Consider the following 15,256-nt stretch of genomic DNA (forward strand, 5'->3'; position numbering starts at 1 on the left):
CTCGAGTAATCACAGCGTTGTTTTCAAGGTGCTTCCAGATGGATTGCTTTATCATCTGCTCCAGAATGTTCCCAGGGATTGATGTCAGACTGACTGGTCTGTAGTTCCCAGGTTCCTCCTTTTTACCCTTTTTGAAGATAGGGACAACATTAGCCCTCCTCCAGTCATCTGGCACTTCCCCCGTCCTCCATGATTGCTCAAAGAGAATAGACAGCGGTTCTGAGAGTTCTTCTGCCAGTTCCTTTATGACTCTGGGATGCAGTTCATCTGGCCCTGGAGATTTGAACTCATTCAAAGTAATTAAGTGTTCCTTGACCTGTCGATCTCAAGCTGCAATCCTGCCCCTTCAGCCTGTACTTCGCCTTTGCCAGTGGGGTCATAGACCCTCTTTTGGGAGAAGACTGAGTCAAAGTAGGAATTGAGCACCTCTGCCTTTTCTTTGTCATCTGTTATTGTTTTGCCATCCTTATTTAATAGCTGAACCACCATTTCTTTCCTCTGCCTTTTACTATGCACGTAGCTGAAGAAAGCCTTTTTGTTGTTTTTAGCATCCCTCGCTAACCTCAGCTTGTTCTCAGCTTTCGCCTTCCTGATGCCATCCCTGCAATTCTGTGCTACCTGCCTGTACTCTTCCTTTGTTACTTGGCCTTCTTTCCACTTCCTATATGTGTCCTTTTTTGTTTTCAAGTCATCCCTAAGGTTTTTGTGAAGCCACATTGGCTGCTTCTGTTGTCTTCCACCTTTTCTTCATGTTGGAATTGTTTGTGATTGTGCCTTGAGAATTTCCTTTTTTAAAAGCTCCCACCCATCTTGGACTCCTTTTCTTGTTAGCGTCACTTGACATGGGACCTTCCTGATCATTGTTCTGAGTTTATTAAAATCAGCTTTCCTAAAATCCAGGGTACGCGTTTGACTACGCTCGGCTTTTGCTTCCCTCAGAACCAAGAACTCAAGTACAACACCATTTCAGTCACAGCAGGACCTGAGCCAGAGCAAAACCAGATAATAAAATACTTTGGCTTCAGGGGTAAGGGGCGTTGCACCTCTCACAGTCTCTTAGGGTTTTTAAAGGGCAGGTGTGCCCTTTAAAAACCTCTGCTCATTCACCCAAATATTTCTATTGGGGATTAAAGGTAGGGATGAGGGAGAATTTCTCCCCGAAACTTCGGGGGGCCGAGTGCCAACGCATTCGGCCCCCCAAAATCAGCGGTGAAATTCTCCCCCACCCCCCCGCCCCCCCCGGGATGGGACTTACCTCCTCCGAATGTCCCTCCCGGTGGCGGGTCCTGGCGGCGGTTCGGCGGGCTTTCGTGCGGGGGCGGGGGCGGCAGCCGGTCTTTCGACCGGCTGCTGCTGCCACCATTACAGCTGAATTAAAAAAAAAACATGCTGCGTTGCCCTTATTTTCGCCGTAGTCTATGTAAATCTTTACGTAGACTAGATGTGTCAAACTAAGGAATGCTAATGGCGGTGCCCATGGACCGCCGCCATTTGCGTACGCGCTTTTTTTTTTCAAAGTCACCCGTGATAGGCTACGTGACGATTTACGTAGCCTATCATGGCTGACTTTGAAATTCTAGCCATGATAGGCTGCGTAAATCATTACGTAGCCTATCACGGGGCTTTTTTTTTTTTTTTTTTTGAAGTTCACGGCCGGGGAAACGGGGCGCTTCTCCCCGGCCTGAATTTCGGCTGGGCGAGGCGGGAAACCTCCCCCCCCGGCCTGAATTTCGGCCGGGCAAGGTGGGAAGTCTCCCCCCCTTGGCCTGAATTTCGGGGGGAGAAGCGAAGCACCTCCCCCCCACCGCGAAGCAAGCTGCGAGACCAGGTAAGTGACTTTCGTACATCCCTAATTAAAGGTGATGAGCTCTCAAATGCAGCTCTAGTTTCATAGCAAAATACACATCAAAGGGGGGGGGAATTAACTCTTCTGATGACGTTTGACACAGAAAATGGTCAAATCTGCAACTCTCCACTGAGATGCAAATTAGCCAGCTCATTAAGCCAAAGAGGCTTCTTCTGCCCTGCTTTGTCAGAGAAAGAGGCTCTTCTTGTAGCCAGAGCAATCAGAGAGATGTTGGCAATGTATGAGCTGAAGGTCCAGGTGAAATTATGGGTGAGACTATATGATGGCGCTTGGTTTCAGACTTCTTCTCTTTCTCCCAGTGAAGCTGGATTACTGTAGCAAAGGACATTTTCTGCCCCACTCCCATTTTATCACTTTATTTTCTCCCCTAGGAGGGTGAAAGCACTGCTACTTCAAAGATGAAAGGAGCAGCAACGTCTTTTTTACTCAGTTGTGATCAGAACACTGCACTTACTCTACAGTAAAAAGGAGGAAATACGTTGTTGCTCAGTACATCTTCAAAGTAATGTGTGCTGCTTTCTGTCTAAGTGAGTGGCTTCCATTCGCATTTAGGAGGAAAAATAAACACACTTTGACTTGAGATGACACTGTATGGATGTGCAAATCGGCACAACCTGAGCTTGTCAAAATTATTTGGATTGCTTCTTGATGCTCATTTCAACTCAAGTCCATATTACATTGCAAGCTATCTCCCCCTCCCCTTTTTGGCATAAAAACCCATGCACATTTTTGTGCATATTTTTCCAAATGTACACATCGTTGTGCACATCTTTGAAATGTACACACTGTTCTGCCATTGATTAATGTGTGTCAGTGTGCTGTTTTCAAAAGCACATATTTTAATGCACATTTGTCAAATGCATGCATGCTGCCAAATGTGTTATTTCTTTGGTCCGGATATCGCACTGCAAGCCGAGAAATGTTCCGACTTCAACTGCAGATTGTGTTTGAGCCCGTGTTCAGTCCAGAAGGTTTGAACTGGGTAAATCCCAATAAAAAATGAACTGAAGCAAATTTCTCAGATGTTCCTATGCTGCTCCGTGGTGTGCAGAAAACTGTCGTGTCCTGCCACCTCATGGAGTTTGATGGAGAATATGGCTATCGATGGCGATAAGCCGTGCTTCCAGTATTGAAGGTGGCGTACATCTATATACCAGTTCCTGGGGAAGATGAGTGGGAAGGTGCTGTCCTGTTCCCACTCATCTTCCCCAGGAACTGGTATATAGATGTATGCCACCTTCAATACTGGAAGCATGGCTTATCGTCATCGATAGCCACTGTGGGAAAAGAATGTGCGACTAAATATACCTTTGGTCTGATCCAGCCTGACTCTTCTTATGTTCCAGACATGGCCACTTTTGAGGTGGATGCCTAACACTGTCCAAAGCATGTGCTAAGGGGAAATGAATAGACACCAGCAAATACCCTGATACTGTTGACCTTGAAAATACCCCCCCACCACCAGCGAGTGTGAAGACTTGGGGGATCTGACCCACCCCTAGAAGTCAGACATATACCAACTCTGGGCCCTAAACAACCCAGGAGCGCAGGAGTTCATATCCTATGTCAGTGAGTTCAGGGAGGCGCAGTGTCTATTTAGAGGCATTAGGTCTTCCATGTCTGAACTCTACTGATGGAGAGGGATATGAATGAACCTGTGTTATCCAGGAAGGGGCAGCAGAAGTAGCAATGCAACCTCGATGCTGCTGGTGCAATACTTCCTTCTGCTCATCTCCTTGTCTTGTTGCTTGAGTTCTGACTCTGACCAGACAGCTCCTCCGCTGTTTTAGCAGTCTTGCCACAGCACAGGGCAACCCCTGGGGGAAAGATGCCCTTTCTTCTGAGGGAAGATCCATGGTTGCAGGGAAAGATGGGGATTGGCCTTTGACGCTCACCTCCAAAGAACAACAATAAATGAAGAACATCTGTGTTTGGGAGGAGGGAACACCCCCTCCGCTCCTCTCCTAGGAGTATCATTGCCATCATCATCTATTGTACGGTCACAGGCCATTGTCTAGGAGCAAGTCCAGGGGCTCTTGTCAGTGGGCCTCTGCTGGGGCATGGGTCTTTGGCAGGTGCCTGGCTGTGCCTGCCAGCTTGATGCCAGCTTTGATACTTCCTGCTCTGCGGAGGCATTTTCTTCCCCGCCTTTTCCTTTGAGTAAAAGCAGCTCTCCTGGGAAGTCGTATTTCAAACCTGAACCAACAGGGTCAAATTTCAAGAATGGGGATTTTGACTAAATATTAAGGGGGAAAAAAGCCATCCTGATGGGATGAGCTGTTTGACAACGGAAGGTTTCAAACAGCGCATCCATCCCATATTTTGCTTCATTAGTCATGTATTAGCAGGGGCTCCATTTCTGCCTATCAGGAGTGCTATCATGGATTTCCTGCATCATTAGGGGGTTGGGCTAGATGATCTTTGGGATAACATCCAACTCTATGATTTTGTGATGCTATGATGTGGTCAAATACAGAGGCATTCAAAATGGCTGCACTTACTAAATGAGCTCTTCAGGGAATATTTTGAGCGCCTCCCGAGCCCAAGTTTCCATTCTCCAGAACATCTCCACCACTGCTGATGTTGTAAGTGGCTCCCCACCCCCACCTCATTTAAACAAGCTGGCCCCAAAGCAGCATGGGGTAATTATGCCCAGGCAGCATTCAAGATGCTTCCTCGAGAGACTGCATCATGAGCACCACTATCTGAGATAGTTACAGATTGGATCCGTGGGCCCGTTTGATTAAAGATCATAGTATGGTAGGATTGGAAGGGGCCTATAAAACCATCGAGTCCAACCCCCTGCTCAATGCAGGAGTCCAAATCAGAGCATCCCTGACAAATGGCTGTCCAGCCTCATCGTGAATGCCTCTGGCGTGGGAGAGCCCACCATCTCCCTAGGGAATGGGTTCCATTGTTGTCTTGCTCTAACAGTCGGGAAGTTTTCCCTGATGTTCAACCGGAATCTGGCTTCCTGTAACTTCAGCCCGTTTTTCCATGTCCTGCATTCTGGGATGATCGAGAAGAGATCCTTGCCTCAGATGGCAATCTAAAGTATGCACTCTCTAAGGAGCAATTCCAGTGCACTTTAAGGGCACAATCCTATGCATGTTTAGACAGAGAAAAGGCCTACAATGTCCCGCATTCCCAGCCAGCAATGCTGGGAGGTGTAGGCCTTTTCTCTGTCTAAACATGCATAGGATTGCACCCTAAATCATGCTCAGATTTAAAAAAGAAAAAAAAAACACCAAAATTTAGTTCGGTTTAGCCCGAACAAGAGATGGATAAACCTGTCAATTTCATTTACTCTCTGTTTCTTATTTTTCCAATCTTAAACTTGTTTCATCCCAAATTTGAGGTTATTTTTTAAAGATAACTACATATGAAAATGGATAAGCACTTTTGTGCACATTACTCCGAATACATGCATCTTTTGCCTAATGTGCAGATTTTCACAAACATTTTTCCTAATATAATTTTGAATTGTGTTTTCTTCAATATACACATGTTTGGAGGACTTTTTTAAAAAAAAATTGGAGAACTCCGTGGCAAAACTTGAAGAAGTGCAAATTCCTAAGGTTAATTGAGTTTCAGTTCATATACTGGTTTGAAAGTATAACATTAGGTAAATTCAGATTAAAATGTGAACTGAACAAATTCTCCATGCCTACCATCCTTAGCCCCATCTATAGCTTGCACTACACACACACACATACACACACACATACGACTTTTAGCATATATAACTGCTCTGGATTAATTCGGAAACCGGCATTTAACACAAAGGACAAAGAAGGCAGGGACCTAACAAAAGCAGATGAGATTAAGAAGAGGTGGAAAGAATACACAGAAGAACTATACAGGAAATATCTAGGGGTGGACGAAAGTCACTTACCTTTTCTCGCAGCTTGTTCGCGGTGGGGGGGAGCGCTTCACTGCTCCCCCCGCGAAGTTCAGGCCGGGGGGGAGGCTTCCCACCTCGCCTGGCCGAAATTCAGGCTGGGGGGGAGGCTTCCCGCCTTGCCCGGCCGCGAACACGAAAGTTAAAAAAAAAAAACCGTCCCCTGATAGGCTACGTGACGATTCACGTAGCCTATCATGGCTAGATCTGGAAAGTCAGCCGTGATGGGCTACGTGAATCGTCACGTAGCCTATCACGGGTGACTTTAAAAAAAAAAAAAGCGCGTACGCGAATGGCGGCCCCCATAGGGAGCCACCATTCGCGTTCCTTATTTAGTTGCTGTAGTCTACGTCAATGTTTACGTAGACTACGGCGAAAATAAGGGCAACGCAAATAGCGTTGCCCTTATTTTCGCCGTAGTCTACGTAAACATTTACGTAGACTACAGCGACCAAATAAGGAACGGGAATGGCGGCTCCCTATGGGGGCCGCCATTATCCGTACACACTTTTTTTTTTTTTTTTAAGTCACCTGTGATAGGCTACGTAGATTCACGTGATAGATTCACGTAGCCTATCACGGCTGACTTTGCAAATCTAGCCGTGATAGGCTACGTGAATCGTCACATAGCCTATCAGGGGACGTGTTTGTTTTTTTTTTCTTTGATTGCAATGGCGGGGGTGGCAGCCGGTCGAAAGACCGGCTGCCGCTCCCGCCCCGCTCGAACACTGGACGAACCGCCAGCCGGACCCGCCACCAGGAGGGACATTCAGGGAAGGTAAGTCCCGTCCTGAGGGGGTGCGGGGGGCAGGGGGGTGTAGAGGATTTCTCCCCGAAACTTGTTCGGGGGGCCGAACACGTTGGCGCTCGGCCCCCCGAAGTTTCGGGGAGAAATTCTCCGCCATCCCTAGAAATATCTTAATGTCCCTGATAGCCATGAGAGTGTGGTCACAGAACTTGAGCTGGACATCCTAGAGAGTGAAGTCAAGCGGGCCTTAGGAAGTGGGCCTAACAACACAGCTAGTGGAGATGACAGTATTCCAGCTGAGCTATTTAAAATCCTAAAAGGTGATGCTGTTGAAGTGCTGCACTCAATATGCCAACACATTTGGAACACGCAACAGTGGCCGCAAGACTGGAAAAGGTCAGTTTACACTCCAATTCCAAAGAAGGGCAATGCCAAAGAGTGTTCAAACTACCGTACATTTGCGCTTCTTTCACATGCCAGCAAGGTGATGCTCAAAATCCTACAAGCTAGGCTTCAGCAGTATGTGAAGTGAGAACTACCGGAAGTAAAACGGGGTTCCGAAGAGGCAGAGGAACTAGAGATCAAATCGCCAACATTCTCTGGATCATGGAGAAAGCAAGACAATTCCAGAAAAACGTATATTTCTGCTTCATTGACTACACTAAAGCCTTTGATGGTGTGGATCACAACAAACTGTGGCAAATTCTTAAAGAGATGGGAGTACCAGACCACCTTACCTGTCTCCTGAGAAACCTGTACGAGGGTCAAGAAGCAACAGTAAGAACCGGCCATGGAACAACTAATTGGTTCCAAATTGGGAAAGGAGTACAACAGGGTTCCATATTGTCACCCTGCTTATTTAACTTATATGCAGAGTACATCATGAGAAATGCCGGGTTGGATGTATCATAGGTCAGAATTAAGATCGCCGGGAGAATTATCAACAACCTCAGATATGCAGATGATACCACCCTAGTGGCAGAAAGCGAAGAGGATCTCAAGAGCCTCTTGTTGAGGGTGAAACTGGAGAGTGTAAAAGCTGGTTGGAAACTCAACATTCAAAAAACAAAGATCATGGCATCTGGCCCCATCACTTCCTGGCATATTGAAGGGGAAGAAATGGAAGCAGTGACAGATTTTATTTTCTTGGGCTCCAAGACCACCGCAGATAGTGATTGTAGTAATGACATTAAAAGATGCTTGCTCCTTGGGAGGAAAGCTATGGCAAACCTAGACAGCACAGTAAGAAGCAGAGACATCACCGTGCCAACAAAGGTTCGTATAATTAAAGCTACGGTTTTCCCAGTAGTAACGTATGGCTGTGAGAGCTGGACTATAAGGAAGGCTGAGCGCTGAAGAACTGATGCTTTCAAACTGTGGTGCTGGAGAAGACTCTTACGAATTCCTTGGACTGCAAGGAGGTCAAATCAGTCCATCCTCAAGGAAATCAACCCTGAGTGCTCATCAGAAGGACAGATACTGAAACTGAAGCTCAAATATTTTGGTCACCTAATGCGAAGAGAAAACTCCCTGGAAAAGACCCTAATGCTGGGAAGGATTGAGGGCAAAAGGAGAAGGGGACGGCAGAGGATGAGATGGCTGGATAGCATCACCGATGCAATGAACATGAACTTGAGCACACTCTGGGAGAGAGCGGAGGACAGGAAGGCCTGGTGTGCTATGGTCCATGGGGTCACGAAGGGTCGGACATGACTTAACGACTGAACAACAACAATTATGGGCTTTACTGAGAGCCTGGAATGGGGGGAGAAATAAAAGCTTCCCCCTTGCAGGTTTTTCTTGTCTTGGCAGTTCTGTATAATTTACAACACTGCCCTCAGAGTAGAGGAAATTGCCCTTGAATTTTGGCAAAGTGCTCCTTTCCTGCAACTGTGCTGCAAATAGCAGCCTGCAAGACCCTCTTGTCTTCCATCAGACGTGGTGATTTGTATTCCGACAAAATTACATGGCGCGCGTGTGACTGAACGGGTTTGGAGTTTAACTCTCCTCTTTTTTTCATGCTAACACTTGGTAGTAGAAGTACTTTCCGAACCTCCGCTGATAGTGTTTGGAGTGGCATTTCCAAAGGAAAGCGCGAGACAAGATTCATTACAGAGAGAGAATGAAATGTCAAACATTTTATCAACTCTGTAAAGTGGTGTGTCAGATATATTTCTCCCCCTCCTCTCGCCACCACACAATCCAAACCTTGATTAAAATGACAAGTCTTTGTTTTATATATATCATTCTTTCTGTGTGTGTCTCTTTGTCCTTATCTCTTTCTTTCTTTCTTTCTTTCCCTTCCTTCCTTCCTTCCTTCCTTCCTTTCTCAAATCCATCCTGGATGACTGGGCATAACCCTAGTGGTTGTGGTGCGGTAGATGCGGGTAGGTATGTACGAAAGTCACTTACCTTTTCGAAGGGTGACATTCGTGGGGGGGGGAGGCGCTCCATCCCTCCCCCTGAAATTCTGGCTAGGGGGGAGGCTCTCCGTCCCTCCCCCCCAAAATTCTGGCTGGCCGGCTCCTCTCCGCAGGGATTCTGTGGAACCGCCAGCCAGCTCCGCCAGCGGCCGGACATCCGGCCACTGGCTAGCAGCGACGCAAAGGGCGGCGGCTCTTGCCGCCTCCGTTTGCATCCCTGCAGTCAGCCGTGATAGGCTACGTAAATGTTTACGTAGCCTATCACGGCTGATTTAAAAGGAAAAAAAACGCGCCTACGCAAATGGCGGCGCCCATGGGCGCCGCTATTTGCGTTCCTTATTTTGGCACGTCTTAGTCTACGTAAACATTTACATAGACTAAGACGGCGAAAATAAGGGGAACGCAAAATGTCTACGCTATTTGCGTTCCCCTTATTTTCGCGGTCTTAGTCTACGTAAACGTTTACGTAGACTAAGACATGCCAAAATAAGGAACGCAATAGCGGCACCCATGGGCGCCGCCATTTGCATACGTGTGTTTTTTTTTCTTTTAAATCAGCCGTGATAGGCTACGTAAACATTTACGTAGCCTATCATGGTGTTTTTTAAAAATCTAGCCGTGATAGGCTACATAAATCTTTACATAGCCTATCACTTTTTTTGTGTTTTTTTTGTTTTTTAAGGGGAAAGGGCGGTGGTGGCGGCAGCTGGTCGGAAGACCAGCTGCCGCAGCCGCCGCTGCCGAACCACCACCGAACCGCCACCACAGCCGCCGCAGCTAAGAAGATCCGCCCAAGGTAAGTCCCGTCCCGGGGGGGCGGGGGGGCAGATCGTTCTGCCACCGATTTCGGGGGGCCGAATGCGCTGGCATTCGGCCTCCCCAAGATTCGTGGTGAAATTCTCTGACATCCCTAGAGGTGGGTCGCTCCCATGTCAGTGGGGCAGTGGGTCTACTCTGGGTTTCAGTCAGAACCAGTCAGAACATTATCGGAGGTCTCCAAGATGCTGCACATCTTGGATAGATCATAGAATCATAGAAAAGTAGGGTTAGAAGGGGCCTACAAGGCCATCAAGTCCAACCCCCTGCTAAGTGCAGGAATCCAGGTCAGAGCATCCCCGACAGATGGCTGTCTAGCCTCGTCTTGAGTGCTTCCAGTGTGGGAGAGCCCACCACCTCCCCAGGTAATGGGTTCCATTGTCGTATTGCTCTAACACTCAGGAAGTTTTTCCTGATGTTCAGCCGGAATCTGGCTTCCTGTCACTTGAGCCCATTCTTCTGTGTCCTACACTCTGGGATGATGGAGAAGAGATCCCGGCCTTCCTATCTGTGACAACCTTTCAAGGACTTGAAGAGCACTACCCTATATCCCCTCAGTCTTCTCTTCTCAAGGATAAACATGCCCAGTTCTTTCAGTCTCTCTTCATAGGGCTTTGTTTCCAAATGTTTTGGAGTTCTGGCTGGTTCTAATTGAAGCCTGGAGCAGATTCACAACCTCACAAACATCAGAGTCACCAGCCTGCACTGCTGAGGTGTAATAGGAAGGAGAAGTTTTGACTAGGGTTGTGCGAAAGTCACTTACCTTTACGAAGGGGGTGATTCGTGGGGGGGGGAGGCGCTCTGCATCTCCCCCCGAAATCCTAACCCAGCTGGCTTTGCTCTGTGGCAACTCTGCGGAGCCACCAACCGGGTGCATTTGCAGGCATGTGAGTATTTACGTAGCCTATCACGGCAAAAATGGGGAAGCAAATGGTGGCCACACACACACCCATCTACCGGCGGCATCTCCATACTCAAGAAACATGTGTGGGCTCTTCCATTCTCCATCGAGCTCTATGCAAACCCCTCTTGAAATTTCTCACCTGATTTGTGGGCAGAGAAATCGGGGATCATTTTACTGAATTTCTCCCGGAATCAAGGGTAACTTCTCTGACAGTTTCTCAGGGCTTGGACTCACCACCAGGAGTGGTACAACAAAACCTCTTTTTTTTTTTTTTACCCCTTAAGGATTTGTTTCTTTGTTTGTTTGTTTGCTGTTGCCTCGAGTGGTGGCAGAAGTGGGAATGGTGTTGGCAGCCTGGTGATTGCTGGCCCAGACTTGCATCATTACACGGCATTGTGGAAGGCCACCAGGTAAAAAATGGTGGAGAATTAGGGATGTCAGAGAATTCCGCCTCGGATCTCTGTGAGGCCGAATGCCAGTGCATTCGGCCCCCCGAACTCCATGGCAGAACGGCCTACCACCCCCCCGCCACCCCCGCGGATCCCCCTGGGACAAGACTTACCTGTGGCAGATCTTCCAGTTGGCGGTGGCTCCAGCGGCAGCTGCGGCGGTGGCGGCTGCGGCGGCTGGTCTTCCGACCGGCTGCCGCCGCCACCATTTCCAGGCTTCTGTAAAAAAAAAAAAAAGAAGACGTGATAGGCTACGTAAAGATTTACATAGCCTATCATTGTTGTTCAGTCGTTCAGTCATGTCCGACTCTTCGTGACCCCATGGACCATAGCACACCAGGCCTTCCTGTCCTCCGCTCTCTCCCGGAGTGTGCTCAAGTTCATATTCATTGCATCGGTGATGCTATCTAGCCATCTCATCCTCTGCCGTCCCCTTCTCCTTTTGCCTTCAGTCTTTCCCAGCATCAGGGTCTTTTCCAGGGAGTTTTCTCTTCGCATTAGGTGGCCAAAATATTGGAGCTTCAGCTTCAGTATCTGTCCTTCCAATGAGCACTCAGAGTTGATTTCCTTTAGTATGGACTGATTTGACCTCCTTGCAGTCCAGGGGACTCGTAAGAGTCTTCTCCAGTTCGAAAGCATCAATTCTTCGGCGCTCAGCCTTCCTTATAGTCCAGGTCTCACAGCCATACATTACTACTGGGAAAACCATAGCTTTAATTAGATGGACCTTTGTCGGCAAGATGATGTCTCTGCTTCTTACTATGCTGTCTAGGTTTGCCATAGCTTTCCTCCCAAGGAGCAAGTGTCTTTTAATTTCATGGCTACAGTCACTGTCTGCGGTGATCTTGGAGCCCAAGAAAATAAAATCTGTCACTGCTTCCATTTTTTCCCCTTCTATATTCCAGGAAGTGATGGGGCCAGATGCCATGATCTTAGTTTTTTGAATGTTGAGTTTCCAACCAGCTTTTGCACTCTCCACTTTCACCCTCAACAAGAGGCTCTTGAGATCCTCTTCGCTTTCTGCCATTAGGGTGGTATCGTCTGCGTATTGGAGGTTGTTGATAATTCTCCCAGCAATCTTAATTCTGACCTCTGATTCATCCAACCCGGCATTTCTCATGATGTACTCTGCATATAAGTTAAATAAGCAGGGTGACAATATGGAACCCTGTCGTACTCCTTTCCCAATTTTGAACCACTCAGTTGTTCCATGTCTGGTTCTTACTGTTGCTTCTTGACCCTCGTACAGGTTTCTCTGGAGACAGGTAAGGTGGTGTGGTACTCCCATCACGTTAAGAATTTACCACAGTTTGTTGTGATCCACACAATCAAAGGCTTTAGCGTAGTCAATGAAGCAGAAATAGACGTTTTTCTGGAATTCTCTTGCTTTCTCCATGATGCAGCGAATGTTGGCAATTTGATCTCTAGTTCCTCTGCCTATTCGAAACCCATCTTGTACTTCCGTTAGTTCTCGGTTCACATACTGCTGAAGCCTAGCTTGTAGGATTTTGAGCATCACCTTGCTGGCATGTGAAATGAGCGCAATTGTGTGGTAGTTTGAACACTCTTTGGCGTTGCCCTTCTTTGGAATTGGAATGTAATTTGGAATTGGAATTCTGTTGTTTTCCTCAATTTCTTTGCATTGTTCATTTAAGAAGGCCTTCTTGTCTCTCCTTGCTATTCTCTGGAACTCTGCATTCAGTTGGATATATCTTCCCCTTTCTCCCTTGCTTTTCGCTTCCCTTCTTTCCTCAGCTACTTGTAAAGCCTCATCAGACAGCCACTTGGCTTTCTTGCATTTCTTTTTCTTTGGGATGGATTGAGTTGCTGCCTCCTGAACAATGTTACAGACCTCCGTCCATAGTTCCTCAGGCACTCTGTCTATCAGGTCTAATCCCTGAAATCTATTCCTCACCTCCACTGTGTATTCATAAGGGATATGATTTAGGTCATACCTGAATGGTTTAGTGGTTTTCCCTACATTCTTCAATTTAAGCCGAAATTTTGCAACAAGAAGCTCATGATCTGAGCCACAGTCAGCTCCAGGTCTTGTTTTTACTGACTGTATAGAGCTTCTCCATCTTTGGCTGCAAAGGACATAATCAATCTGATTTCGATATTGACCATCTGGTGATGTCCATGTGTAGAGTCATCTCTTGTGCTGTTGGAAAAGAGTGTTTGCTATGATCAGCATGTTCTCTTGACAAAACTCTATTAGCTTTTGTCCTGCTTCATTTTGTACACCAAGGCCATGCTTGCCTGTTATCCCGGTGATTTCTTGACTTCCTACTTTAGCGTTCCAATCCCCTATGATGAAGAGGACATCTTTTTTTGGTGTTAGTTCTAGAAGGTGTTGTAGGTCTTCAAAGAACTGATCAACCTCAGCTTCTTCGGCATCAGTGGTTGGGGCATAGACTTGAATTACTGTGATGTTGAATTGTTTGCCTTGGATTCGTACTGAGATCATTCTATCGTTTTTAAGATTGTACCCCAGTACTGCTTTTCCCACCCTTTTGTTGACTATGAGTGCTACTCCATTTCTTCTGTGGGATTCTTGCCCACAATAGTAGATATGATGGTCACCTGAATTAAATTCGCCCATGACTGTCCATTTTAGTTCGCTGATTCCCAAGATGTCGATGTTCAATCTTGCCATCTCATGTTTGATCACCTCCAACTTACCTTGATTCATTGATCTGACATTCCAGGTTCCTAAACAATATTGTTCTTTACAGCATCGGATTTTCTTTTCACCACCAGACACATCCACAGCTGAGTGTCCTTTCGGCTTTGGCCCAGCCGCTTCACTCTTTCTGGCACTACTTGGAAATACCCTCTGCTCTTCCCCAGTAGTATATTGGACACCTTCCGACCTGAGGGGCTCATCTTCCGGTGTCATCTCTTTTAGCCTTGTAATACGTTCCATACATTTTCTTGGCAAGAATACTGGAGTGAGTTGCCATTTCCTTCTCCAGTGGACATGGCTAGGTTTAAAAAAAAATGACATGATAGGCTACGTAAATCTTTACATAGCCTATCATGGTTGGGTGGGTTTAAAAAAAAAAAAAAGCCGCCATTTGCATTCCTTCTTTTTACTGTCTTAATCTACGTAAATTTTTACGTAGACTATGATGGCGAAAATCAAGGGGAACACAAATAGCGTAGCGGGCGCTATTTGCGTCCCCTTTTGATTTGCCATTTTAGCCTATGTAAATATTTATGTAGGCTAAAATGGCAAATCAAAAAGGGACGCAAATAGCACCCGCTATGCTATTTGCGTTCCCCTTGATTTTCGCCGTCATAGTCTACGTAAATATTTACGTAGATTAAGATGGCCAAAAAGAAGGAATGCAAATGGCGGCGGCCATAGCCGCCGCCATTTGTGTACACGGTGTTTTGTTTTGTTTTTTTACCCAGTGCCCTCCGCGGCCGGAAATCTGGCTGTGGACGGCTCTGGCCTGGCTGGGCCTGGCCGGCTGCTCCGTGGAGCTGCTGTGGAGCACAGCTGGACGTTCGAGGATTCCAGGGGGAGGAACGGAGCACCTTCCCCCGCCGGCGAGGATTCCGGGAGGAGGGATGGAACGCCTCCCCCCCCATAAACATAATCCGCAAACAAGTAAGTCACTTTCATACATCCCTATGGAGAATAAAGTGGCTTTTTTTCTTGTAGGAAGGTGAGAAAAAAATATATGTCAGAAATTTTCTCAGGGGGGAGAAAAAAACCTTCTGATAAATTTTGTCCCAGCTCTAGAGTCTCTCCCACCTTTGCACTTTCACAGAAGATTCCATTTAGTTACTTAAAGAGAAAGAGAGAGAAGTAGTACAGACAGAATTTAGGAAGCAAAGTTTTATAAAAGCCACAGAAGAACTGGTTTCTCTGGCTACGAGAAAGCCTTGAACTGCTGATCCTCGAAGAGCTGGTGAGAGCACGGAAGCTTCCTCTAATAACAGTCTTAGCTCAATTCCATCCAGTTGAAAGCCTGCATAATTGGAGTACTTTACTGTCTCTGTGTGAGGAGCTGGAGAGGAGGGGGGCCGCATGGAGGAAAGGAGGGAGGGGGTGTTCCACTCCCCAGCAGCAGATTGTCCTGAGCAGCTGGGGGCCAAGCAAGACATGACATGGGACACCCACAATCAGATCTGCCATT

This window comes from Heloderma suspectum, chromosome 15, assembly GCF_057233095.1.
Source record: "Heloderma suspectum isolate Gila_16-S chromosome 15, 16-S_ref, whole genome shotgun sequence".
Classification (NCBI taxonomy): Eukaryota; Metazoa; Chordata; class Lepidosauria; order Squamata; family Helodermatidae; genus Heloderma; species Heloderma suspectum.